The sequence below is a fragment of the Hetaerina americana genome, unplaced genomic scaffold (genome assembly GCF_022747635.1).
Source record: "Hetaerina americana unplaced genomic scaffold, ioHetAmer1.1.p SCAF_8, whole genome shotgun sequence".
Classification (NCBI taxonomy): domain Eukaryota; kingdom Metazoa; phylum Arthropoda; class Insecta; order Odonata; family Calopterygidae; genus Hetaerina; species Hetaerina americana.
In genome coordinates, this window is record NW_027287427.1 from 79,389,691 (window position 1) to 79,416,033 (window position 26,343).

A 26,343-nucleotide genomic window follows, 5' to 3' on the forward strand; every position below is an offset into this window, starting at 1 on the left:
CACATTACGGCACAGCGCGCATTCAACAAAACATCTTTGAATTAGAGCAAAAAAAAGATCCAGAATCAACGAAAAAGTACTTGGCATACATCAAAAGATCTTCATTAAAAAATAAAATAAAACATGTTCGTAGCTTTACGTTTTTATTTCCGGCACTATTTTTTACGTCAAACTGGTATTTGTCTTACTATTCTCAATAAGAAATAATAAAACCAGAACTGGCCAATCAGCATAATAATACATGCAGTACGCATAAGTAGCTACGAAATATTTTTCAGCATTAATCAAAGACCGCGAGGAACATACACAAGGAAATTCCAGTGGTAGGTAACGTTATGCCAAAATAAATTAACATATCCGCATTCAGCGCAGGCCCACGAGTAAATCAGTATGAAGCGAACGTTGATTCCAAGGCAAACGAGGAGGAAAAAAATTCACCATTCCCGACTATTTTCCAACGTCAAACACGCCCAGGAGCCTCGGGGTTAGCGGCTCTGGACCACTGCAAAACCCGAATCCGGAACATAGGAGGGGGTCCGCGTGGAGAAAGAGTCGGGGGAGGAGGAATCGCCCCTCCCCTCAATACCGAACGTCCCCGAAATATATGTGTGTGCGTTTGATGTGTGTGTGTATTATATATATATATATATATATATATATATATATATATATATATATATATATATATATATATATACATAATACATGCATTCACATACATACACCTGCACAAGCATACACACAGTCAACTTTAAGAAGCAGCGCTATCCTACGATGTGCCAGTGTCCTTTTTTTCTACCCTACGTTTCATATTAGCCTTTTTATACTTATATATGAAAACAGTTTTCTAATTACTGTTTTTGTGTTTAGAAAAGTATAAACTTTTGTTTCAAAGTTTCCTATTACGATAAAAGGTAATAAAACGATTATACATGCATAAATACATGCAACTAATATATATATATATATATATATATATATATATATATATATATATATATATATATATATAATATTATACATTATATATATATATTTATTTATATATTATTTATATATATATATATATATATACATAATTATATATATACATACACACACATATATATACACATACACACACACACCCAAGTAAATGCAGAGGAGAATTGCAGAATAGCGATACAAAAACCTTTTTCCACTGGGAGGTTTTTGTGAAAGGGGGAGTGGGGATACGGGGGTAGGAAGGAGCTGGGATTTTTCACGGCAATAATTCACGTGGCCGAGGCGCGTATTGAGGGGTACGCCGGGCGGAGAGAGCACGGAGGTGCACAGCCTCCGTTCGCGGGGCGGAGGGCCATCATGAATGGGGCGAGGGGAGAGGTTGTCGGGCATAAATCAAATGCGATATAACGCGCCGCTGATATTAACAAATTCTATCCATGCGACCGGCTTCCCTGCACCCGAGGACGACTTGCGCGCACACAAACGAGCGCTTCCAGACCCTCACTCACACTCCCCTCCTCCCCCGTGTACCCCAACCCTAACCCCCCCCAATAAGTCTCACTTCTCCGCCTCTCTTCCGTCGCCCCTCATCCTCCGCCGCTAGTGTCCAGCTCCCGCTATTGCCACACGTTCCGGTTCTGTCCGATAGGGAGTCAAATCGGGCTCAATTCCGCCCATAGAAGAACATTTGGCACAACTCTGTTAAAAAAAACCACCACCCCCAGATCTGGCATCATGAACAGTATTTAAAATAAAACGGAAACAATTTGATTCTTTCAAGTATTCAAATTAAAAATTAATGGTTTCTGGCGTAACTTTATGGAACCGATTCATTATAAACATTTATTTATAACAAATTAAAAATATAAAGCTCAAGAAGGTAGTGATCCGCCTTATCTCCGTGTGTTAATCTTAATATTAAGGCATTGTAAACATTATGAAGCCATATTCTGGGATGAGATGAGAAGGCCTTACGATATAGTACAAATGGAGTGGAAGGGATTTAGTAATCTCTTTAAACACGAGTTAAACGTCAGCATTCTTTATGGCAACGATATTCTTTAACACGCGAAGAATTGACGCCAGATAAGCAGGAAATAACCGAGAGGGTAGTACCTTTTTAAGACACCTCCAAGTTAAATTCGCTTTCATTCAAACAACTTTTTCTATAATTTTTCTCCGTTTCTATGCTTCAATATTTACGTTGGAATCCGGAGTCCGGATTTTAGAAATAGAATTAAATCCAAGGGTGATTTGATTAGCTATTAATTTTTTTATTAACCTCTAAATAACGGTGCGAGTTTACGTGTCCGTCACTGTGTCCACTTCCCCATTCTTCTGCAAAACCCCATTCATATTGCTCCTAATCTCTTCTTTACTGCTGTCATTACTTCTCTTGCCCCATTACCGTAGAGTAGCATGCACTACGTACATATATTTCTTAATGAGGCTTATTCATACTACTGAGCTAATCTGCCTTAGAGGGAGTGACTTTTCTTCGAAACAAACCGTGTTCCTTAAGTATTCCTTTCCCAGCATCCCATTTGTTTAACTTCCATTTCATAACTATTCCGAGCGGTAACTATTAACTGATACTTAAGTCTTTAATTCTTTAAGTGAGAAAATCTCACGCCACAGCATAAAAAGAAACGAAAATAAGGAATCCTTCACAATTAAAAGTTCAACCACAAGTTCTTTTTCCTGTTCACTCTATTCTAGTTTATTCTCAATAGAATTCCGTCGCACCATTCTTAAGAGATTTGAACTCCAAGAGAAACTGGAGTTAGAAATATCAAGCTTGGAAGTACTAACGATGCAGCGTAACGATGGAAGATACGTACTTTCACCCCCGCGGAAAGTCGCCACGAGAGAGCACACTTCCTTCCCTGAAAGATCCTTAAGTCCAAGTGACAGACTCCATTTTCTCTCCATAACCTCTCCCCTCCAGTAATCTCCACCCGGAGGCTCATGAACTCCCGGCAAAATAATGCATCAATTAAAGGCGAAGAAGAAGGTGCTTCGCGTTCAACTTCAGCCCCCACCATAACCGCGTCTTGACATCAGTCGAGATCGTCCTCGTTAATCCCTCACCGCGAGCCCAGAGTCTGCTAATCTGCACACACACACACACATCGCCTTCCGCGCTCCTTCCTCTCTCCAGTGCTTGCAGTCACTCCCAAGGACTCACCCCCGCCCCCCTATCACCCCCCCCCCCCCGAGGATCAAGAAAGAGACAAAGAAGGATGCGCTGGAAATTACGACGGGAGGCTACGTTTCCAACCTGGCTTTTTCCAGTGAACAAACTCGGTGCGTTTTATCACATCCACTTATTTTACTTTCGCACAGCACTTGGGGGGGAATGCGGTGAAATTCTCATGGAAAATTAAGACAAAGTGACGGAATGCAAAGAACATTGGAATGCGCATATGTGGGTGCCGATCTCAATGGGAACAATAATGAAGACGTATGTACAATTTTATATCAAGATAACTAAATAGAAAAAGTCCTTCGGCCAGAAACAAATGCCTATTGATAGGAAGGCAAGCTTAGGAGTATGATTGATGAGCCATATGGAAACAGTAGAGTACGACATTTTATTGTGAATAAGCATTAAGGCTAATGGAAGCAGAAAAGATAAGGTTAAAAGCAATGAAAATGAGTTCCGAAAGAAAAATGGGGAAGTTTAATTGATCATAGTGCAAACCTAGCAATACATAAATGAACTCTGGCGAATGAAACTTGAATGAACTCTGGTGAAATGAATCTGGCGCATAATAGAAGTGGAAAACACTAGCCAACTAATCTCCTGATTGATCATTAATAATTGCTGAAAAGAAATTGAGTTGAACTATTGAAAAGGAATATTAATACGTGGGCATATATAATAATAAGCTAAATATACGAGTGTGTAGTGTTTACTATTGGGAAACCAAGTATCCATTCTTAAAAAAAGCCCGAGGGGGATCGGTTCCCGGAAATATAAGGTACGCAAGGGCTCCTCTCAAATTTGCTCTTTCAAAATGGAGAGTCAAACAACCTGGATTTACTTATTTCATATTTCTCGGCCTACTCCAATTACTTTAAATTAATGGCGCAGATAATTCTCCGTTAGATTATGCCTCGTACTCAATATCCGACGACGTGTTTTTGTAAATTTAACGGCACAAATGACCTTAGCCTTTAAAGCAAAGTATTGAGGGAACCTTGAAGATTAGTTCTTAATCTATATGGAACCCGTTTAAATTATCAAAAATGCCGTTTTGCGCCTTCATCGAAACACGCTCACCCGTATATACTTCGCATCGTCCAACTTATTCATTTGAAATAGAGTTAACCTTTTTTTGTAAATAAATAACATACTCATGTCCATAATTACTGCAGTTTAAAATAAATATCAGTCAGATAATCTCAGATTACACAAAGAAAAATTAACTACACGTATTTTTATCTTACTACCTTGAGTTTTGGCAACTATTCATTATATTTTTCCACAAGGATGACCGTTTCCAAAAGTTTTCCTAAAATAAAACGGCCCTGAAAAATAATTGGTAATTGAAACGCGTCAAAGCCATTCACTCCTATGCAACACAAGATCCAAAGAGAAAAGCTAAAAAAAAAAAATCAAAGAGAAAAGATGATACGAAACGCAAACAAACTTTGGTCGGAATCCGCGGGGAATAAATTATTTTCTTCAGACTTGATGATTAGTGGGATATCCACTGTTAGGATCGATGCATTGCGCATGGTCACGTACTTGAGGGGCACCCTTTCTGCAAAGAGCCAATGGAAGGAGACAGCAAACTGGAATGCAAGCCCGGGAGCCGGTCGCCGCATGTTTATTTCTTCCCTCCCCCCCATTCTGTCGCCCTCCCTCCCCGCACCCCCATTTCACCTCCAGCCGAAAACTCGGGACGTCTCATACAAATTAGACTCTCCTCCGATTGCGGTGATTAACGTCCCTGCAATTTGTCCCGCTCCTCATATCTGGTCTTACGTCGGTCGGCGTCTTCACTTCCGCTGCCGAGAGACCTCACGACGTCACAATGTCTCACCCCAGATGCCGTTCCCCCGACGTGCATATCGCCAAATCTCTCCCTCTCTCTCTCTCTCCGCACATCGATTATTCCCCTCCCTCGCACACTTTTTTCCACGCCTTTTCTCCACTCCGTCCCTCGCAAGGGGCACAACCTTTCGCTTCCAACCGCGACATTCACGCCTTCTTCCCTTGGATCTCCTCTCTTCGCCGCCGCAGTAACCACTGAAAACTTCGCCATCGTCGGTCGTCGTTTCCCACATTAACAAAGAGGTACTACAATCTTGTTCTTCAGGGCTCCCGAAACCTTATCGCCCGGGCCTATTCGCAGTGCGATTCACAGCCCTTCGCGGGGCCCGTCGATGGGGAGACGCGCCGCACCCGCCCCCACCTGCCCCTTCTTGTCTCGCCCCTCTCGGCCCTGAGGGTACGGTTTGACCCGCGGCCTTCCTCGAGATGCGCCCCATCAGATTATGGCGCCATCCGTTCCCACCGGCCCTCTTGCGCACCACGCACACTTGGCCAGATCAGGAAGATAGGTGCGTTAAATAGTTTCCCTGCGAGGCGAATGAGGCGTCACCCTGTCCGACATTAGTACTCCCGCAGGTTTCACATCCAAATTTGAGAGGAAAAAACTCGTCGCCTGACGTTCTAAAGTTTTGGCGACGGTTTGCCAACACGACACCGTGGCTGGAGACGCAAATAAAAGGTAAACATAATGAGGTAATGGGTATAAAAGTAAGATGAGGGGAATTACGAAAGGCCAGAGTGGCAATAATCATGCGGAGAATTTTGAATTAACGTGAAAAACATTATGATATAAATTTGCTATAAATCAATAATGATATAGCCGCTGATGATAAATTTAAATAGTTGAGAGGAATGAAACTATCAGGTTGTCTATAGTTCCCTGTGTTTCTGCTGATATTTACTCGTTTCTGTTTGTTCCGCTGCAAGATGTACCGATATAGCGCAAGCAAAACTCGAGAAATATTGTTTTTTGTGCCCCCAATTGACATATCTCAACGGCATAGTAATTAAAAGACCGTTTCAGGCATGTCTTTGACACTTGGTTTTACTTACCCTACCAATAACTCAACATTGCAATATTAGCCAAGTGTTTTTTTCATATCAATGATTTAATATGTAAAATGCGTTTTCTTTGGCATCATCATTGAAGAATAGCATGAGCAACAATGAATATTTAGGTTGTCCCAGCCACCTTCATTAGAGAAACGAAGGGTTTCTTCGAACAATAATGCATACATCGTCCTTCATGGGAGTAATACGCATGATTTTATTGCGACGCGACTATCCATGGCAGCGCGGTAAAACCGGTCGGAAATTAGGTGAGGGGGTCTGCCCTTCCCACGCGACCGGTCGTCAGTTTGCTCCGAGCAGCCTCAGCGGAAAGACTTGACCGCCGTGTGAAGTGCATTTTTGTACATATAGTATTCTGGGTCACATACCTACCGGATCGTTTCATTTGTAGACGGTATTCACTCTTGACCTTCGGAATGGATCTAGCGCCGATTAAAATTTCGCCTAGCAACACTGTGGCAGAACCACTCCCGACTGCGCCCGAGACCAAACAAAAGCTGAGCGGTGGTGAACACCCCCGAGGAAAAGTAGAAAGAGAAGGAAAAAAAACATTAAGCGAGTCCGATCCTTTTCGCCCCGCGGTAAGTCCGTGCGGGAATTCCCACAACGAGGCCCTCGCGACAATGCAGTCGGGGGTAAACGCTTCACCGACCCCGGCAGCAAGGACGCGGGGGGAAGAATGCCCGTGGATTTATACAAGTTAAAGTGTACACAGGGAGTGGGGGAGGAGGGCTCTTTTTTTCAACAAATGACGCCTTCCATCCCGGGGATGACGAGAGCGAGAGAGTCAGGGGGGTGAAAAGGAGAGGGAGTGTTTGTGGGGGGAGGGTTAGAGGGAGGATCAGATGGGGAGGGGGGTAGAGAGAGAGAGAGAGAAGGGAGTAAGGGTGGGAAGGAAGGCTCCTTATTCGGTCGGGAAACGGGGGAGAGGTTAAAAAAAAAGCCGAGAAAGAAGTCCCGTGGGTGAGGGGGGGGGGAGATGGTGGAGGTGAGAAAGAAGAAAGCCAAGGGGTTGAGGGGGGCATAGCGGGGAGGGTGGGAAGGGTTGTGGCGGCCCCATGCGGAGATGGTGCGAGGTGACGCGGGGGGAACACAATTACACAGGTATTACTCGCGGAAATATACAGCCAACATTTCATTCACGCGCATATGTGCAGCATAAACGCTGACTGAGTGTGTGTTTATGCACCCCCGTTGAGTCTGTTTAAGCCCCCGGGATTTTTTTTCTTCCTCTTCCCCCCACAACTCCTTGCGTTCATTTCTCTGCGCCTGTGATATTTTTTTTTCTACGTCAGGCAGGAGTGCTTCTGAAAAGCCTCCGGAGGGTCGGGTTGAGAAAAGGGCTCCGTGATGGATTGGGGGAGGTTCTTCTCGTTTTTCGGCGACACCCTCGTTATTCCAGAGGCTCTCCGAGGTCTTCGCGGGAAGCCATATTGAATTATTTTTACCTTTTTTTCCCCCAAAATATTAATGCGAGAGATGCCACTGCATCCCATACCTTTGCACTGTGGTCCGAGGAGGCTTTTCATGGGTCTCGACTCGACCGTGAGGGAGCGTGAAATATGGATTTGGAATGGATATCGCGGGAAACGGGAGGAGAGTCCGGTGAGAAGCTATTTGTACGTTATTTGTGATCCGTCGCAATGAAGAGAGCCTCCGCGCGGCGATAGCATCTTCGAAAACGTTCCCCGCAACCAAAAGAATAAGGTGTAACTCGCGCGACTGATAAAGTTGATACGGTCCGGCGCATTAACATATAAAGAGCTCGGTATCCATAGGGAAATGTCCTCGGTGGCATTATTCATCACGGAGTGAATACTATAGTGACAGTCGCGCGGAGGACGGAGGAGGAGAAACAACAATAAAATGACTGCGGCAGTGATTGATATTTTGAATGCTTTTAAACCAAGATTAAGGGTAATAATGCAAGTAACCAATGAGTGCGCATCTGCTTCACGCTACGGTTGCTTTTTCCATGCAACCATTACGTTGTGTATTGTTGAGAGAAAAATCATTAAATATGCAGCATTCAGGCCTTCTTCAAATTTATTTACGCTCCATCTCATAATCACAGGATTGCTTCCTTCGCTCCTTGGATAGCGTCTTATTCTCTGAGATAACCAACCCATCAAATGGTTCTCCACTGCAATACCTTCCCTTCCCGAAGTTTTTAATGTGAACTGATACTCTCTTCACAAATAAGGGACCCAAAACACGGACTTGGACCGCTTACTGCTTCATAGTTAACATCATTTCAACGATCATGTTCTGCTGATGAACATGTAACAAGACATAATGTCAGCTTTCACTTGAACCTGAAACCTTAATTCCGTAAGTACGGACACACTCCCAAAAATAGCTCGCGTATTTCCCCGTATTTGTTGTCAACCCCACGGGTTTCCTACCTTCTACAAAGTATACTCCTGGCGTATGAAATTATTTTTAAGTACACAAAATTCACCAGTGTAGGCTTTCATTTTTTATACAGATCATATACCTGGGATAAGCAGTGTGATTATTATTCAGGTATCGAGTGTTTCTATGGACAGAATCAGAGTTTGGCTTAGATAATGTAAAGCCCAATTCATTGAATAATATTTTACCATAGATATGGCAGTTACCTCAGCGCTTGCGTAATGAGACACCCCTCGGGTAGGGAAGATCGTATGAATCGTTTGACCAAAGACCTATTACATCACAGTTATCAATTCTAAGGTTCGTTTGATAGTGATGTTAGAATTCGCCTACTACTAAGCACAACGCCGCGAGCAAACGAATCACAGAGCTTAAGTTAATATTACAATTAGAGATATTAAGTGTATAAAAGATGCATAGATATACGATGTCATTTTCCCCACGAACGATAAGGTATCAGAATAGCGTCGTCCGACCAAGGTGGGGGTAAAAATGTTAGGGTCAAAATTAGTCTGGTGTGTGTTTACTCCCTGCTACACACCCTAGCGGTGGCTAGCAGGGTACTAAAAATACTAAAAAAATAATAAAATCTGATTGTAGCCCGTTGGTTGAATCTAAATAACTTTGCAGTTTCCACATAAAATAAATCAGTTATTTTATGTGGAAACTGCAAAGTTATTTAGTGAAACTCCTGTTCGCAATGGATTTCCACAAAGTCTCGGCCTCAACCATCAATCACGTTGGTTGAATAACTAACAAACGCTAGATTTTTCGAAAATTCATCTGATTGGATGAATTCCCCACCTATTTTCACTGCAGCCCTTCCCATGCCTTCGCTACTATAACCTCCACATACATATATTGAAAATAACAGGTGATGATGGACACCCCTATCTCACTTCCATGCCTAGTACAGCTCATTCTGATTATCCATACATTATACACTCTTGTGCAGTCCTGAGACGTATATAGGTTCCAAATTGGTCTTCTATTCCTCCTCTCTTCTGTATAATGCTCTGTAGTTGCAAAGAAATATTATTATTATTTGGTAGTTTACCGTTTAATGTAGGTTTGGGATGGACACAAACTGAGCACGCCTACATTTCTTAGTCTCGTCTGACAAGACATCCTGACACCCCACACTACTTTTAACTGTTCCTCAATTCCGTATACCATCTACCGCAATCCATTCCGTCCAGTGTGTAAGAAACTTAAAAAAAAATACTATGCTGTTCTTCAACAACGGTAGTAGTTTACCGGGTAGAAGTTAGAAACTTTACGTAAAAAGTAAGCACAGGTCATTATCTAACAGCAACAATACTCTCACCCAAGTCATGTAAATTAGCATTTTTTCAGAAAGAGACACGAATAAAAAATGGAATCATTGAGCAGTCTTATTACAGAGCCGTTCGACTAAAAGCATTACCCTTAAGAGCATGAAGATCATCGCGGAGTATGCAGTGCCTGTTTCAGCATCAGTTTCCTTCGCTGAAATCTCAGGAGCCGATTCCTCTCCGTGCTGTTGTGGATCTCAAGGGAAGAATCCCCAACTCAAACAATACGTTAAAGGGAGAGACTGACGGGGAGGAAGAAGGAGAAAGGGGGGGGGCATGAGATAGACCGTGGCTGAAAACGTCAAAAGATTTCACGAGGAAAACTTGACTCCATGACATGCACGCGACAATGCGTTCCCGGCGCATCAATATTGCTTTGGACGTTTGTGGGAGACCATCCCTTCTCCCCTCTTGCGCCGTGGAATACGAGTCGAGAGAGTCCATCAAAGGAAGCAAGGGAATGGGTCGGCACATACTTCCGACGCCCTCGCCACCACTTGGCCCACGCACCGCTGACACGACCCCAAGCGATCTGTCTTCCAACCTTCCAGACTCCCGGAATTCCCCTCCTCGCGTCGCCCCTGCCTCCTCCCAGGGACCTCCTTCGCGACATGCCAGGCCTTCCTCACCGATTGAGAGAAGCTATGAGGACACCTCAACTCAAATCATCTACCGAAGCGTGGGACTCGAGAGCGCATCACACAATCGAAATTCTGTTCGGTATGTTTTCGGAAACTCTTTGCGGCGACTCACCCGATGAATCGGATGTCTTCCAAACGAAACATAAACGGTATCCTTTAAAAAGGGGAACAACTTACTTCTCCCCCCCCCCCATACACAAAACCAAGGGCAGCGTATCCCAATTTTGTCGCAGAAATGTATACTTTTTGGTCGTATGCTTTCACGTGAGCTTGTGATAAGGAATTAGAAACCAAGCGACTACTACCAGATGCCTCCAAGGGCTTTATGGCATCAGAAAGAAAATGCAATTTATCACTGATTTTTCAGATGCATTACAAAAATTTCAATCCTTTCATTAGATACAGGAATACTGATGACAACCAAAAAAGTTTGATCCTGTATAAAAAGTATTATACATTATTTCCGGGAATTTTCCCTAAGTTTAGAGCACCTGCCGGGTTGCACAGGAAATGTTCAACCAAGTATTCTAGTCCCGAACATTCAAGATTTCCCAACAATTGTTAGAACGAAACGGACACATTTTTCTGCAACTAGAATTTTTTTAAGGTTTACATTCAAATTATTAAAAAATAATTCTCCACTATCTGACTAATGTTATTGTCGGTGTTCAACGACCAAATATGAGAAGCCAAAAAATATCCATCATCTTAATCTTCCTTGTTCGAATCGTATAACGCTAAAACGTATGTACTACGTTTATTACAATGTCATCTGCTTCAAAAAATGACAAAAAATGAGCAGCAGCAGGTAGCCAGCACTTAAAATTCAATTTTCAACAGTTCCTTTATACATTATTCTTCTTCATTCAAAAATGAAACTCCCGAACGCATTTAATCCCCCCTCGCTATCATCTTTAACCTCCTATTTGTTTTTCCCCGCTATCTACGTTGTCTAAAATCACGTCCGCCCACCATCCCTTACTTAACCTTCTCCCTCCATTATTCCATTTAGCGCGCCACTGCCTACTTCCCTCCAGTTTGAATGCCCTTTTGAGTCCTTCATTACTTCCGCAAAGTCTTTCCTGTCTGGCCAACTCGCTCGCCTATTTTGAACCATCCTCGTCCGGGAGAGTACCCAATTCGGTGCGCCACCATTCCATAGAGCTTTCACGTTTTGAAGAAATAAAGTTCTGCTTAACAGATATTTTCATCCCATCTTTTTACGTTTCCATTTCGAACGTGACATATGACGAGACAATAATTGTTTCGCCGGTACACATCCGGTCAGCCCAAAAAGTGTCCCACTTATACTTCGCAGACATGTGAACGACCGTCCGGAGAGGCCAGTTTCTTCCCTTCCCATTTACTTCACCCCCTTATGAGGCTGAGGCGCCGGAGAGAGAGAGGCGGGAAGAACAGAGGACGCTGCCGGCGTTCGCCCCTACCCCCTTCCCTCCCAAAAACTGACAACTGCGATCCCCACGCCAAATGGTCACCGACCGCAAGGACAAACACTTCGTCTCCATTTCCTTCCCCTCCTTTGACCCCTCCTCCCTCCCCCCTCCACCCGCCCCGCTCCGCTCACCCTCCTGGCCTCAACTAGAATTAGTCCTCAAATGTATTCCCGCGGGCCAAGGGATTAAGCCCCAGGATTGGGTGACTCGACCAGTCAGAGATGTGTTTACTTTGGTGAAATATCCTCAATGTCCCACGAACTATGATCAGATCTCACACACCTAAGAGTGAAAGAAACTCTACATACTCTGAGTTCCGCAGAATCAATCATATCTATGATTTTCAGGACATTTTATTTTCGGGGACTGACTATCTAATCGCTGAAGACGTTAATTATGGAACGTGAATGCATGATTTGTGAACTAATTTAGCGACGAATTTCCATTTACGAGAAAAATAAATACTTACTTAAATTTGATGCTTCCGCTGGACATTCAGTAATTTTCTTTTTAAATTTTGCTTAATTATTTCATTATGAAATAAGCCTAAGGTATTCAATGGGACTCACGATCGCAGGCTTTACTTAGGCTAACTTCTCTATTATTTATTTAGAAAAGAGTGCCATGTAAGCTACGCCGCCAAAGATTTATTCAAACTCCTCATTGGCCACAAGAAGTCAACCCTGCTCCTCACTAAATGCCCTGCCGCCCCTGACGGTGTATGTATGCATAGAACATTCGAATATATTGGTCACCGGATGATAACGACAGGATTCAAAATGAGGCCCTTAAAAATAAATCTTTATATTTTGAACAAGCAAAATATGTATTGTTTCTTCAGTATTTAATATATTTTTCCCATTTTTTTTACATGATGCCAGGCCATATGATACACAACGAGGCAACGGCATTACCGGTATCAATGGCATATTTCCACTGGGAAAGAGTTTTTCACTGTCTATATGTTCATGCAAAAATTTTAAATTACACGTCTGGCTTTAAAAAATATATTACTATATTCCTCAATGATGTACCATAGGATGCGCAAAAAAAAGTGAAAGATGACGGGAGAGCAGTACATATTATATTTTTTCAGCATGGGCCATGGCGAATTCGAATGTTTTTCTGCAAATTTAGGATTGAAAAGAGTTCGTTCCAAAGTTTTAAAAACTTAAAATGAAGTAAAATAATCAGGATAAGGACGTGGAAGGTTCAACACACGAAGGCCTGCCTACTCATACAGACAGGCAGGCCTGTATTATGATACACACATTTGGATATGAGAAAATGATTTGATTTTCTCATTTGAAGTGAAAATTAATAACTTTCTTTCGTGTTTCCGATCAATAATTCGTCGGACTCCCATAGGAAGTTTTGTAATTCCAAATTTATCAATATTTCTCGAGAATAGACAAGAATTCAAAGAAACTAGACGTAGACGGATCAAATCAAATGTAGGTTACTCGTAAGCAGTAGTATTAGGGTCGGTTTTGGATGTATCTAGGCATGACGCACACTACTGTAACCTCAAACCCTAAAAAACACGACAAAACATTTCCTTAAACCCCATACTTCACATTAAAACAACTTACTCGATAGCTCCGCAAACTTCCTCCATCCCTTAACTCCATCCAAAATGCATAATCCTTTCCTCCCTCTACGAGTACCTCGCTTTCTCAGCATTCTCCCTTCCGTTTCCACCTCCAGCATCCCACTTGTCGCTCAAAATATCCTGCATCCACTTGTCCCGTCCCCTTGAAACTTTTTAGGATACGAAAAATGTGAATATAAAAGCATGAACATGATCTGAGCTAGTCGAAGTCTTTTTTAAAGGAACCAACGGATGGATATCATCATCTCACTCACATAGCTGAAAATTATAATCCATCGGAAAAGACACTTCACTAAACTTCTGCATTTATTCCTCGACACTCCGACGTTAAGTTTCCGTACATTATCAGAATGATTATTACATTAAATATTGAAAAACGCAAAATGAAAAGTATGAAGGCACTGAATCAATGAAGAAAATAAGTTTGATAAGAAGGTGCCATCTTCTAAATCTTTCGTAAATACCTAATACGCCCTCCCTCCTCAAAAAATGAAACGAGAGTACGCACACAAAGGACGGCGATCGGTGAAAAAAGTCAACTCGATAGAGCCGCAGCGACAATTACTGTATTCGCGCTCCAGCCTCAGCGCATCCATCCACTCCGCACCGCCGGTCCTAATAGTTTCCCCTCCGACACGCCGCGGCATATTTTAGCACCGCAAACTCCGCCACATCTCATTTTCCACGTCTCCTCCTTCCCCTCCCTCCCCACCCCATTCATCTCATTCGTCCTCCGCTATAAAAAAAAATGAAAGCGCGACCGAAAAAAACGGCGCGGACGGTCGGTCTACCCCACCCACTTCCCTTCCTTCGGCTGCTGTCCGGTGCTCTCTTCGCGCGCTACCCGCAATTCCTCTGTTTCTCTCTCTCCGCAGTTCCCGGTCCCTCCGCAGACCGGATAGCGGCGCGGGGGTGGACATTCCTCAGTCCCGATTCCCCCACCCGCTCATTACTCAGGACTCACCCCGTTCCCGGCCCCCACCTCGCCCCCCCCCCACGACAGCCCCCCTCCAAGCCGCCCCGCCACCACCACCGCCGCCTTTTAACAAACCACATGGAGACATCTTAAGGAGTGACGGATGCTCAATTCCCCCTCCCCTCCCCCTCTCCCACGCTCCCCCAAAAGGAAAGGCCCATAACTCTTTTTCCGCGCAAAACTTTTGGTCGATCCGTCAAGGGCGGAATGGGGGAAGGCGGGGAAGACCGTTCCCCTCCTCCGAGTCTTCCAGTGTCTGTCCCGCTCCCTCGTTTCGCAGGCGCCTCCCCCTCTCACCCCCATGTCCCCGTCCCGACTGTGTGCGTGAATAATAAGGGGAAAAATACGACGCCCGCGGGGAGAGGAGGGATATACGAGGGTCATCCGGAAAGTAGTACCCGTTCGTGCCGCATGAAGTGCTGACGACGCGAGTAGCCGCTGGACGAGGTCAGATAGCTTCAGTGGCTTGTCTGCCTTCTCTGAGCCAAGTTGCGTGACGCTAGCATTGCCTGTGTTGTTTCTGTGATTGTTTACAATGTTTAAAAAAATTGAGAACGCCGCCAGTTGTGAAGTGAGGGCAGTGATTAAATTCCTCAATGCAAGAAACGTTCGCCCATGTGATATTCATCGCCAATTAAAGGAGGTGTATGGAGACAATGTAATGGACGAGTCGTCTGTTCGGCGGTGGTGTCGCAACTTCAACATGGGGAGGGGGAACACACACGACGATGAGCGTTCGGAGAGACCGTCTGTCATTACAGACCAACTGGTGAGCTCAGTTGACGAATTCGTGAGGAACGATCGGCGCGTCACAATTGATGACATCTGTGAGCATTTTCCCAATGTTTCTCGAACAATTGTTCATGAAATTGTTAAACACCATCTGCATTATGCAAAAATTTGTGCAAGATGGGTCCCTCGCGTATCTCAATGAGCTGGCGGCGAAGGACTATGCAGCAGGAATACAGAAACTTGTCACACGTTATGACAAATGCCTTAATTTGCTTGGAGATTATGTTGAGAAGTAGTTTAAAGTATCCTCTTTCAAATAAAATTTTTTATGTTTGTTAATATTTACTTTTGTGTCTTTATTTCACGAACGGGTACTACTTTCCGGATGACCCTCGTATATGTGTACGCATGGGAAAAAAACCGCCTCCTTTAATTCTCCTCGGTCGCCGTCCCCGCAGCCTTTTGCGAATCGCGAAAATCGCACCTCCTCCTCCCTCCGGCCATTGTTTTCGGGTTTCATCTCCCAACTCTTCCTCTTTTTATCTGCGTGGGTGAGGGGAGTGGTGATTGTGAGGGAGGGTTGGGGGTTGGAAAGGCTGGTGGAGTGAAAACGGAACCGAATGATGGTCCAAGAGTCGATGTATGCTGAAGAGGTTTTTCCTCAGCGGTGGATCCTCCGTTTTAACTCCCTCCCCCGGTCTTCTTTTTGCCCTTTCCGCCTTTTCTCATTGTTCCCTCGGAAGGGTTTTCCGCGAGTTTCCCACGCCGATGAAAGCCGCAGTCGTCGGGGACCCTCGGCGCGGCCGAAGGAGGTGCCGGCGGTAAAAAGTCGTCTCAGGGCCACGGCAGGCCAATGGTGAGCGCCTGCAAAGGGCAAGTTCACGCTATACCGCGTCGACGAAAAAGGTCGCCTCGACTCCTCATCGTTTTTCACAATTACGTCCTTGAAGGGCGCCTTTGTCCCTATGTAATTCTCCCGACAGCGACTCCCCTGCCCCAGCGTCCGCCGCTGAAATGCAAACCCACCCGCGCTTTCTTATCTGAAGGCTATTTTTTTCCAGCACGCTGATGCATGCAAGAGCAACCTACTTAATCACCTCCCCTCCCCGAGATCCTCGCGAAAGCTCCTAAACCCCGAAGAGTGCGGAACTATTTCTCTCCAACGATGGGATAGAGCTCTGAATACTACTATTCGTTTCATTGCACGCAATTCCAATGATTTTCAACCCCTTTGTCTCATAGTATCCAATAAATAAACCTGAAATTTCTACGTCTTTTTCCTCTTCGCACGCTAAAATCCGTTTCATATTGCATTCACAATGTGGCAGGAATAGTTGCAAATGGATTTCGTAAACGGCAGAGCACTGAGTCTAATTGGCAAGGACACTGGAAGCGACGCTTTCAAGTCTCTCAACTCAAAGAGTTCAGATGTTACTGAGAGTAATCACACATGCACACAGCCAAATTCTTTTTAGGTAGACCTTAAGTTTTCGTAGAAAAATGAAAAGCATGATTGTTGCTGTGGTGAGCAAGTGTTTGCTAAGTGGTAAACTCGCCGATTCACTGTGCTGCATGTGATTTATGCCTCGTGGATTCCATATTTGATTCAGAATCAGATTACAGATCACAGCCCAAAAGTTCTTTGAATTAGTTTACTCCATTATTTGTTTCAATCATTTTTTAATCACTGAACTGTCACTGACTCTTCTGATATCATCTCTAGGTAATTAATTCGATGGAGCATCCTGATATACCCTCGGTTCCCGCGCCTACTGGTTCCGCAAATCCCTGGCCCGTAAAAGAAGTGATAACTGATTTTCCGGAAGTTCCCGATCCCGTCGTAATGTTTCATTATATTTTTAAACTAAAATAAGTAGTATGATTTGCCACTGTCCCTTCATTACCGTTCGCCGAGGATTCACCATTCTCACTTGGTGTGTGAGCCGAAATATTGAGACAGAAGAGGAAATGACAACAGGTTATATTTTTCTCGAATTGTATGCGAATAAGAACTCCATATTAACCAATAAATTAAGACGTCTACTGTTCGAAACACCGTTGCTGGCATGCCAAAAATATCATCCCAAAATTAGACTGCAAAAAAGAGAGCAGTAAGGGCGCTTCCACTCGCACAAGGAGGAAAGACAAAAGGTGAGAAGTACCTCAGGGCCACAAAAAACAATTTAAGATGCTTAGAAAACCACCATCCCGAGTTTGTAAACCAATAAGAATTAAATGAAAAGGTAAAACGAAGATAAAGGTGACTCATTAATTTACAAGAGATGATAAATACACTACTGCACGATGCAGGAATAATTTAGATTATAAATAAATGCTATGGATAAGTTAAATGTTGAAATCAGAGAGAATGAATTGGAACCGGTGGAACAGTTTTTGGGGATTTTGAAAACATTTCATTTTGAAGAAAAAATGGGCGTAGTGTTGGGGAAATTAGGAGAAATATTACCCTGGCGAAATAGGGATTTGCAAAGAAGATGGAATTAATGACCAGTTCACCAAGCAAAGGCGTAAATAAAAAAGCTTAGACCTCATTATAGAGCAGAGCCACATAATTTCAAAACAGTGGATTAGATACGTTTGATATGCGGGTACGAAGAGGAGTGGAGAATATATTGCGCACAAGGGGTAAGGCTAAATTCAGCAAGGTCTAACACATTGGAGGAGAAGATAGGATATCACTCGGTTAAATATGAAGAAGGAGGAAAAAGTAGATTAGGCAAACAAGGGAAGAGGTATTAAAATGCTGAGGATAACAAGTAGTAGTAGTTCCATCCGACGGACGACGTACTCACTCAAAGTGCCCTCCACAAATCACCTCAAGTAGGGCTCGAAATACCACTGAAAAATATTCAACACTGCCGGGATTCGAACCCGGGCCCTCTGGGTGGGAAGCCAGTACGATAGCTACCACACCATCTCGATCCCCGATAATACTGAATACAGGCTGGAAAATGGGAAGAGGAAAAGAATGGCTATTTTAGGGAAGCATGAAGGCTTCAGCTATTTATGATGAAATTATAGAAGAAAATCCAGAGGGCAACCAAAGGTTTAGAAATATTCAAAGCTCACGATGGTATGTGCTATTTATTGGGGACCTTCCGAATGGCATTTCTAATTGACAGATCACCAATGTTTGACATTGACATACCGTAAAACAATGGACGATAGTTTCTCGACTACGAATACTACATCAGAATGACAAGAGCAAGGCCTTGCTTGCTAGCTTCTTCGGCTGTACTACGGGAGAGAGTCTGGAGATTCCGGATGTAAATCGCTGCTTGTAACGCTTATAAGTTGAAAATCGAATTCAAAATGCCGGCCATGAGGCATCTGTCATCGCCTCCGCCATTGTACTCGTGCCATCCCACGATCACACAAACACACACACACACACACACACACACACACACACTATGTGCTTGAATTCATTCTTTCTCCTTCCCCCCGGATAGAAGTAGTAGTCTTTTTTCCATTCCGTGACTTCGGGTGTAAATCGAGTCCCTTCACTGGAGATGAAAATGAAAAATTCCCTCCACGCTTCTCGAAAAGGAATGAAAAATTACCTTTTCGACGCCCACGCGACTCCGCTCCGAGGAAACCTCTGCAGGCGAATAATAATAAAGGGGAACAAATCGCTGCTCTCGGCGAAACGCTATCGGAGGCGATGGGTGTCAAGCGAGGAAAGTAGCCGATGCTCGACAGTGGTAGCAGCCCGCAAATTTATTACCTCAAACCTTTCAAACCTCGATAACGAGATGAAGGAGCACTTTCTTACGCGGAGGAGCGAGCTGATTGCGTGCAGTTAACGGCCTTTGATTGCAGTCCACGGGACGGCAGGGATGGGGCGATTCGATCGGAGGCGGCGGTAGGATGGAGGGGGTGGAAGGGCTTTCGTGATCGTCCGATCCCCACGGTGACCGTCCCGGCCACGGGCTCGGCTCCCAGGCGGTAGCAGACGCCATTCGGGCGCCATCCCGCGATTCCCACTCGCGCGTGCCGCCGTGCTGCGTCGTGGAGGACCCAGCCCACCGTCTGTAGTTTATTTTCCCGCACCCAAGGGCGCAGAGCATAGGAAACCATTATGCTCATCAAACGGAGATACAAATAAAATTCCATATCTGCTTTGATCATTTTAGAGACAATTTGTGCGTGTTGGCGATAAAATAAAGAAACAATATAAATAAATTGGAGGGATGTCTCTTCAGCAATGATTTAGAAAATGAATTATTAGCCCAATCATACTAGGGTAGGAGATATGTCGATAAAATTAAGGAGATTGAGTGTAGCACGATGGTCATTAACGAACGATGGTGCATTATTAAGATTTCATTTCTTCCACGGGCGATAAGAGATCAGAATAACATTGTCCGACCGCGCTAGGAGGGAAAAGCATTTTGAATTGACAGTAGTTTAGTGTGTAATCACCCCCTGCCACACACCATAACGGTGGCTTGCAGGATACTTTGAAAATAAAAAAACTACAATGGTGTTGAATTCGGGGACACAGTCATTCGGCTGGTTGAACTCGCCTGATAACCCAGAGTTCGCGGGTTCGAGACCGGTCTTGAACTTGGGTTTTATGAAATCTGGTCCGAAAGATGCCCAGAACATGAGTGGCTTCTACAGATTCAAGGGCCCAACAGACCACTAGAAACGTGACAAATAACATCACTTAATAGCACTGAATAAGGCAAATAATTTTTTTGAATCATCCCAGATAACATTAGTAGTCCCATTGCACTGCCCGCTCCTCCATTTGATCGTCCAATGACTATCTAGCTCAGCGTTAGCCATTAACTATGAAATTTATGCCCACCCATAATCTCATGTGTAAGTACACATTTTTATATATATATATAATATATAAATATATATATATACATAAATATAAGCATTTGCTGGTTCGCCACCAAAAAAAAAATCGTTGGTTGAAATCGCATCCTCTCCAAGGGAGTTTTCGAGGAAATCAGCTACCATTACCAAGTTAGCGGGACATCCAGACAGGAAACCATCCTAAATGCTCATCACTGAAGGAATGTTGATTTGACGCCGTGGAAAATTTGCAGTACCTGTGGGCCAAGTAGGAAGTTGCGATCTAGGCACACCTCAAGATGATCCCGCAAAATGTCTTTCCCCCTGTCGCGCGTTCAGTTGGCAGTGCCGCACGCCACCGTCCCTAGACGGTCCCCCTTCCCCCCCGGGGGGAGGGGTGAATAGAGGGGGGCAGCGGGAGGAGGAGAGCGCACAAGAGAGCGGGAAGGAAGCATTGAAAAGCGAGAATGGAGAGAGAAGATTGTGGGACGTGTCGGGGGGAGGGGGGGAGAAGAGGTTCCCCGCGAGCGTGAAAGAGGGGGAGGATGAGGAGGAGTTAGGAGGAGGGGTGGAGGAGAAGGTAGCAGGAAGAGATCCCCAGCAGACGGCGCGGTAGACCTCCGCCCCTCCCGCCCAGCTCACCCGAAACATCCCAAGGCTGCACATAACCCCATTTCTCCCATTTCCGATTAGGTATTAACATCGAAGTCGCGCCCACATGCGTAATCAACGAACGATCAAGGTTCTAGAATATGATAAATCTCATTAGAAGCGAAGTTAGAAGATGACTCTAAACATTATAAAGCCTTTCACCCCTAAACTGCAATATTTTCATCTGTGACAATTTAAATGACCATTCCTCAACCGTCTTTCTCCCCTGGCATGACTCAACGTTTCTCGAGGACATTTCAAACCAAGATCCCCTCATCCACATTTCGATACGACGATAGATATTGGAAACTTTTAACTTGGGAAAGAGACAACATTAAAACCGACCATAGATCTAACACATAACACTTCACGCAAGACTGCTGTACCAACTAACGTGGTTGACTCGCGCTGATGATGTGTGCTCGGCTGCCAGCAGTACTGGGATATTTCCGTAACGATTTTAGGAATTCCATCGATGTACCTTGGACTTCACTTTACGGAAATTTACCTTTTAATTGAGCTATGTGTTTTGAACAACTTTACGTGTATTTCTGGTCAGACTAATGCTCCACTGATATGGTACAACACCATCGTTGACATGAACCACTGTTTCTGGGCCAGCAACGGTTTACTATATGTAAATTATTTAACTAATTTTGGGCTGAATATTATTCGCGGAGCATCATTAAAGAGGTGGCTATACAACCATTAGCATCATAAATGTACTAGCATGCGAAAGATGAATGGAAACAATGTGGCAAATCTCAATCATTGATTTCCTCAATGCAGATTTCCGCATCTCAGACACTAAATCGCGACACTAGTCGCAAAACGCCTGTCAACACGGATTAAGGAGTACGCGAGGCGGCCTCCGCCCACCTCTATTCCAATCCGGCAGCGTCGAGGTCCCTTCATACTAGTCTTGCTTAGGGCGCACCCTCGCGAGTATTATATAATTCCATGGTTCCATGTATCCACCATAATGACAACATAACTTGGAGGAGATTAACATATGCGAAAGATAAAGGCACTTAATTGAAGTAAGACAGTGCTGTCATCATTAGCTGGAAACTGCTAGATTTAATTATTTCCGGATAATAGTAATGGACACCTATACTCTCAGCAGTGTAGTAATTCACTGTCGCATGTAGATCGAATAAATTGTTGTAGCATTTTTTTATATTTCCATTTTCTTTTTATACGTAATTTCCAACTCTTATAGAGCTGTCCATCTATTCATATCAATAGATGTAATATGCAGCTTACAGACTTGATCTGGTCGGGAAAACTTATCGTCCAGTACTCTTATTATGAGGCTGTCTATTATCCGAAAGTTTATTATACTGGTTTATCTGTACATACTATTTTTGCCTTAAACGTTTATGTTGCAAATTAAACTCAAATGGGCTTCAAGTTTAATCTAAAGAGCTGTTTTTCCAAGTATTTCGTATTGAAGCTGAATTTAGAAGCCTTCATGTAATGTCTTCCCGCGCTATATGAAAATTAAATAATATTATAGGAATGAAATTCAACTCTCTGCCATCATGTCTTTTCAATAAATTAACTTGGATTTAAACTTAAAGTATTCATCCACGCGGCAATTAACGCTAAGAGACTTAAAAAATCAAGATGCTGAATTAAACCGGAGGCTGATATTTTTCCCGATAGACTGAAATCAATACATTCCCCATTGACGACAACCGGCGTCGAAATCTCCGGAGATTGCAAAAGACCGCCCATTCAGACCAGACCTCCCGGCTGTGATCCTGATATCGATTAAACGAAGCATGTATATAGCCCGAGTTCCTGCATCGCTTATCCTAGAGAGTAGGTTACCTACCTCTATGGGTTGAAGGAATGGAGTGTTGGGGTCGGGGGAGGATGAATGGATACGCAGGGGGGTGGCGAGGCTGCCTGGCTGGATGGATATGCTTTCCTCCTCTTCGCCCCTTCCTCCGCCCATTCTTCCTCGCCCTAAGTCCTTCCCGAGGCCACCGGGTACACCATAAGGAAGGAGGGGGGGTGGCCCAGACCGGGGGATGCGACGGGGGGATGGGGTGGGTGGAAAGAAGAGAGGGGCGGAATTGAGAAAGACCCCCAAACCACCTCCGCCGCGCCGCATTCAAACCAAGAGACCCTTTCCTCTTCCATCTTCCTTGCCCCAGTCCCCCGTGTCGACTTGAAAGGGGGGCCTATCTCACTTGTATTAGGCTGCTGCTGCTGCTCCCGACGGGATCGGAAGTAGGAGAGGAGAGGATAGGACAGACGGTGAGGAACTCTTTGAGTGAGCTGTATAAACCTGTCCGTAAGTGGAAAACTTTGATGTAATCCTCCACCCAGAAAGGCTGAGGGAAGGGCCTGCATTCCAGAATGATTTAATGGATTCATTAATGGGGATGACGGTTTAGAACTCCTTGCCTTAAAACTGCGATCGTGGGGGACAAATGTAATCCCGTCGCGGGAATTGAAAATGCCCCGCGCTTGCATGCTCCCGAGAGCGTTGAGAATTCGGTCCGGCCGTCTTAGGCGCTCAAAGCGACGCTGAGGAAGCATAGTAGTAAGAAGGAACAAACGCTGCTCGCATCGCAATGTGTACAATGATTTACATCCAAACCTTAAAAACGGAAGTGGTAAACTATGGTAAAGGATAGTTCATGAAGGAAAAATGACAACAGAGTAGCGGTGTTTACAAACTATCTTTTAAGACCCAATTATGAATTTAGGCGTTCATCTCGACACAATTGCTATCTCCAACGTCTGAAGGATGCACATTCCAAAAGAGGATATCTACTTGTGCCTATTAAAATGATATTTGCACGACAATGAAACGTGAATGAGACCTCTGCCCCAATCAGGAGTCAGGCGGTTCGTGGAAGTAGACAAATAAGTCGCTGCATTGATATCTCGACATGCGAATGCATTTGTTTTAGCCCCGTAAGACGGATGGGTAGATTGGAGTAATCAAAGCATACGTAACAAAGAGCGAGAATGAGAATATCACAAAAGGGTTCATTCTCAAGCGGGGTGACGGAAGGTGGAGTGGAACACAGTATGATATCAGCCCAGCGTAATACTCAGACGTACGTAAGAGGTGCCAAGGAATGAACGATTCAACCTCTCAATCGACGGACGTCCTTTTGTAACTATTGGATCGCACGTTATTAAATCAGGGATCGGGATTCCAGAGGAAAACATCCCGCTCGTGGGAATCGAACCCAGGTTCGCGGCGTCGGAATCTATGAGACTAACCACCCCTCGAATCGGATCTACTACCCTGAGCTCTCTGAATTCCGCTCTGTTTTCGGTTAGGGGATTTAGAGAAGAAGAGGGAACCTTTGAGAGCAAACTTGGCCCTCTTGTGGGAGCTTGAGGAGGGAGCGATGGGAAGTGCGTGGGTCGGACGACCGCCTCGCCTCTCTCTCCTCTTCCTTCCGGCTTGACTTCCACTCCCTTGCCCTCAGTCCTCCTCCCCCTTGTCAGCCGTTCCTGAAAGACCCTCTTCGCTTCTCACGCACCCTGCGGCCCTCCTCCCACCATTTGGTGCTCTCTCCTCAAGGATCCTCCGCCAAAACCCCCCTCCCCCATCCCCTACCCATCCCCCCCCGAATGTTCCCACCGCTACCTCCTGCTACCCGTATCCATCGCCCTTGGCACGGACGCCTCCAAGGGCCAGCCAGCCAGCGCTCAACTCATCTCCTCCAGCCGTACGCGCGCGTCGCCCTTACGATCTCCTCCACTCACCACCTGTGCTACCATTTCTAAAATTGTACTTTCAATCGAATCACCACAGTAATTCCACTTAAATCAGTTTATTTCACTGCCTGAAGGTAAATGCACGAGCGCATTATCGGGCCCACGGGTCGGGCACGGAGTTGGGGTGAGTTATCTGCCGCGATACGCCTTGGAGAAACAATGTCTCACACTATAGTATATATGGATGTGACGAATGTAATTCGAAGACCAGTCCAGAACAGAACCCACATGCGTCTTTGAAAGCTACTTACCTTAATTTTGATTAAAAATGCCAGAATCACATGTCCCCATTCGTTCATCAAAAAGTTTTCGATGTTTTGATTATAATATGAGTTTACTGCAGCAATAATATTCGAACACCGTAAATTCAGAACAAGAAAGTTTACACGTTGCATATCGCTAATATTCAACGCGTAAATCTCACCAACAGCAGACCTAAATGTAATCTTTCATATCTCCCTAATGAAGCGTATCTCATGGGAGCTGATTATATACTGTTCCACATAAATTACGTACAATTAAAGCAGGGAAAAGATGAAGTCTTTTTGTGAGAGAAAAGGGACAAAAGGTGCAATGAAACGCAGTAAGAAGCAAAATGAAAATCACCCAAAACTGCGAGGAGGGGCGGATAGATAGATACCGTGGCGCTCATTATTTTCTGTCAGGTGCCTCACCAACTTTGAGAACACTAGGTTCCATTCACACCTATATCTATAATGAGTTGACCATCCATTTATTCGTTTTGCTAAAGAAGAACACAAACTCAACGCCATTGTGGTAAAAACTTTCGTCAAACAAAATGCGGCGAGGCAAGAAAGTGCAAAGCGGAACATCGCGTCGCGGAAGGTGTAAGTACTATTTCCCTCGAAGTCCGGGGGTCATTAGGAGATCATTTAAGCAGACTTAAAGACGGCACACACTGACGGAATGGCATATCCGTCCACACTCGAGTTTTGAAGGAGTTCGGGTGAAAACGAATGTGCAGTACGACTCACCGACTGTTTTAAAACTTGGGTCAAAATAGACCGAACCACCGAATGTGGTCCCGAGGCCCACTTCCTCCGAGGGGAGGGAAAACTCCGTTCTCCTCCTCCTCCCAGGGTGACTCCTTCGAGGATAACCGCCCCCTTCCAGTAGCGAACGTGTGACATTCTCCCACCCCCTTCCTTTCCCTCCCCCAAACCACATACCTCTCGGCCCCCCTCTCCGCCAAATGTCCACCCCGCATGACCGCGCCCACACCAGCCCCCGGCCCCTGGACCCTCTCCAGGCCGCCTTTCCCACCGGCTGGACCCACAAGGCTGGGCCCCCAAGCGAGGGCCCACCAGGGAAGCCACACGCGAGTGGACCTCGGCCCGAGCATCATCCCAGTTGGCGACGGACACGAGGAGGAGAGGAGAGGGGGTCAAAGGGGGGGGGGCACTTCCGCCGCCTCCGCATCGAAATCACAAGGGCCAACTGCCGCCCTTGCGGGCAAAATACATTCCCATGCTTGGTTTCACCGAAGCAATTGTCGCAGAACGATCGAAATAATATTCCACAGCAAATCTATGTTCAATAAATGTTCCTCCTAACTGTAATGATTATAACTTCCACAATAGTGACCACATGCTAACACTTTTCCACCAGATTTTGATAATTTACGCGACCGGTTTCGATATACTCGAATGTACTCTACATCATGTTCATGTTTTCGGTGTGCTCTATCATATCCAGGTGATGAATTCCATCATCCACTCCATTTCGATGTACTAGATCATCTTCCACCTGAGCCTACACGAAGTATATCGAAAACGGTCGTGTGGTACATCAATCAAAATGTAG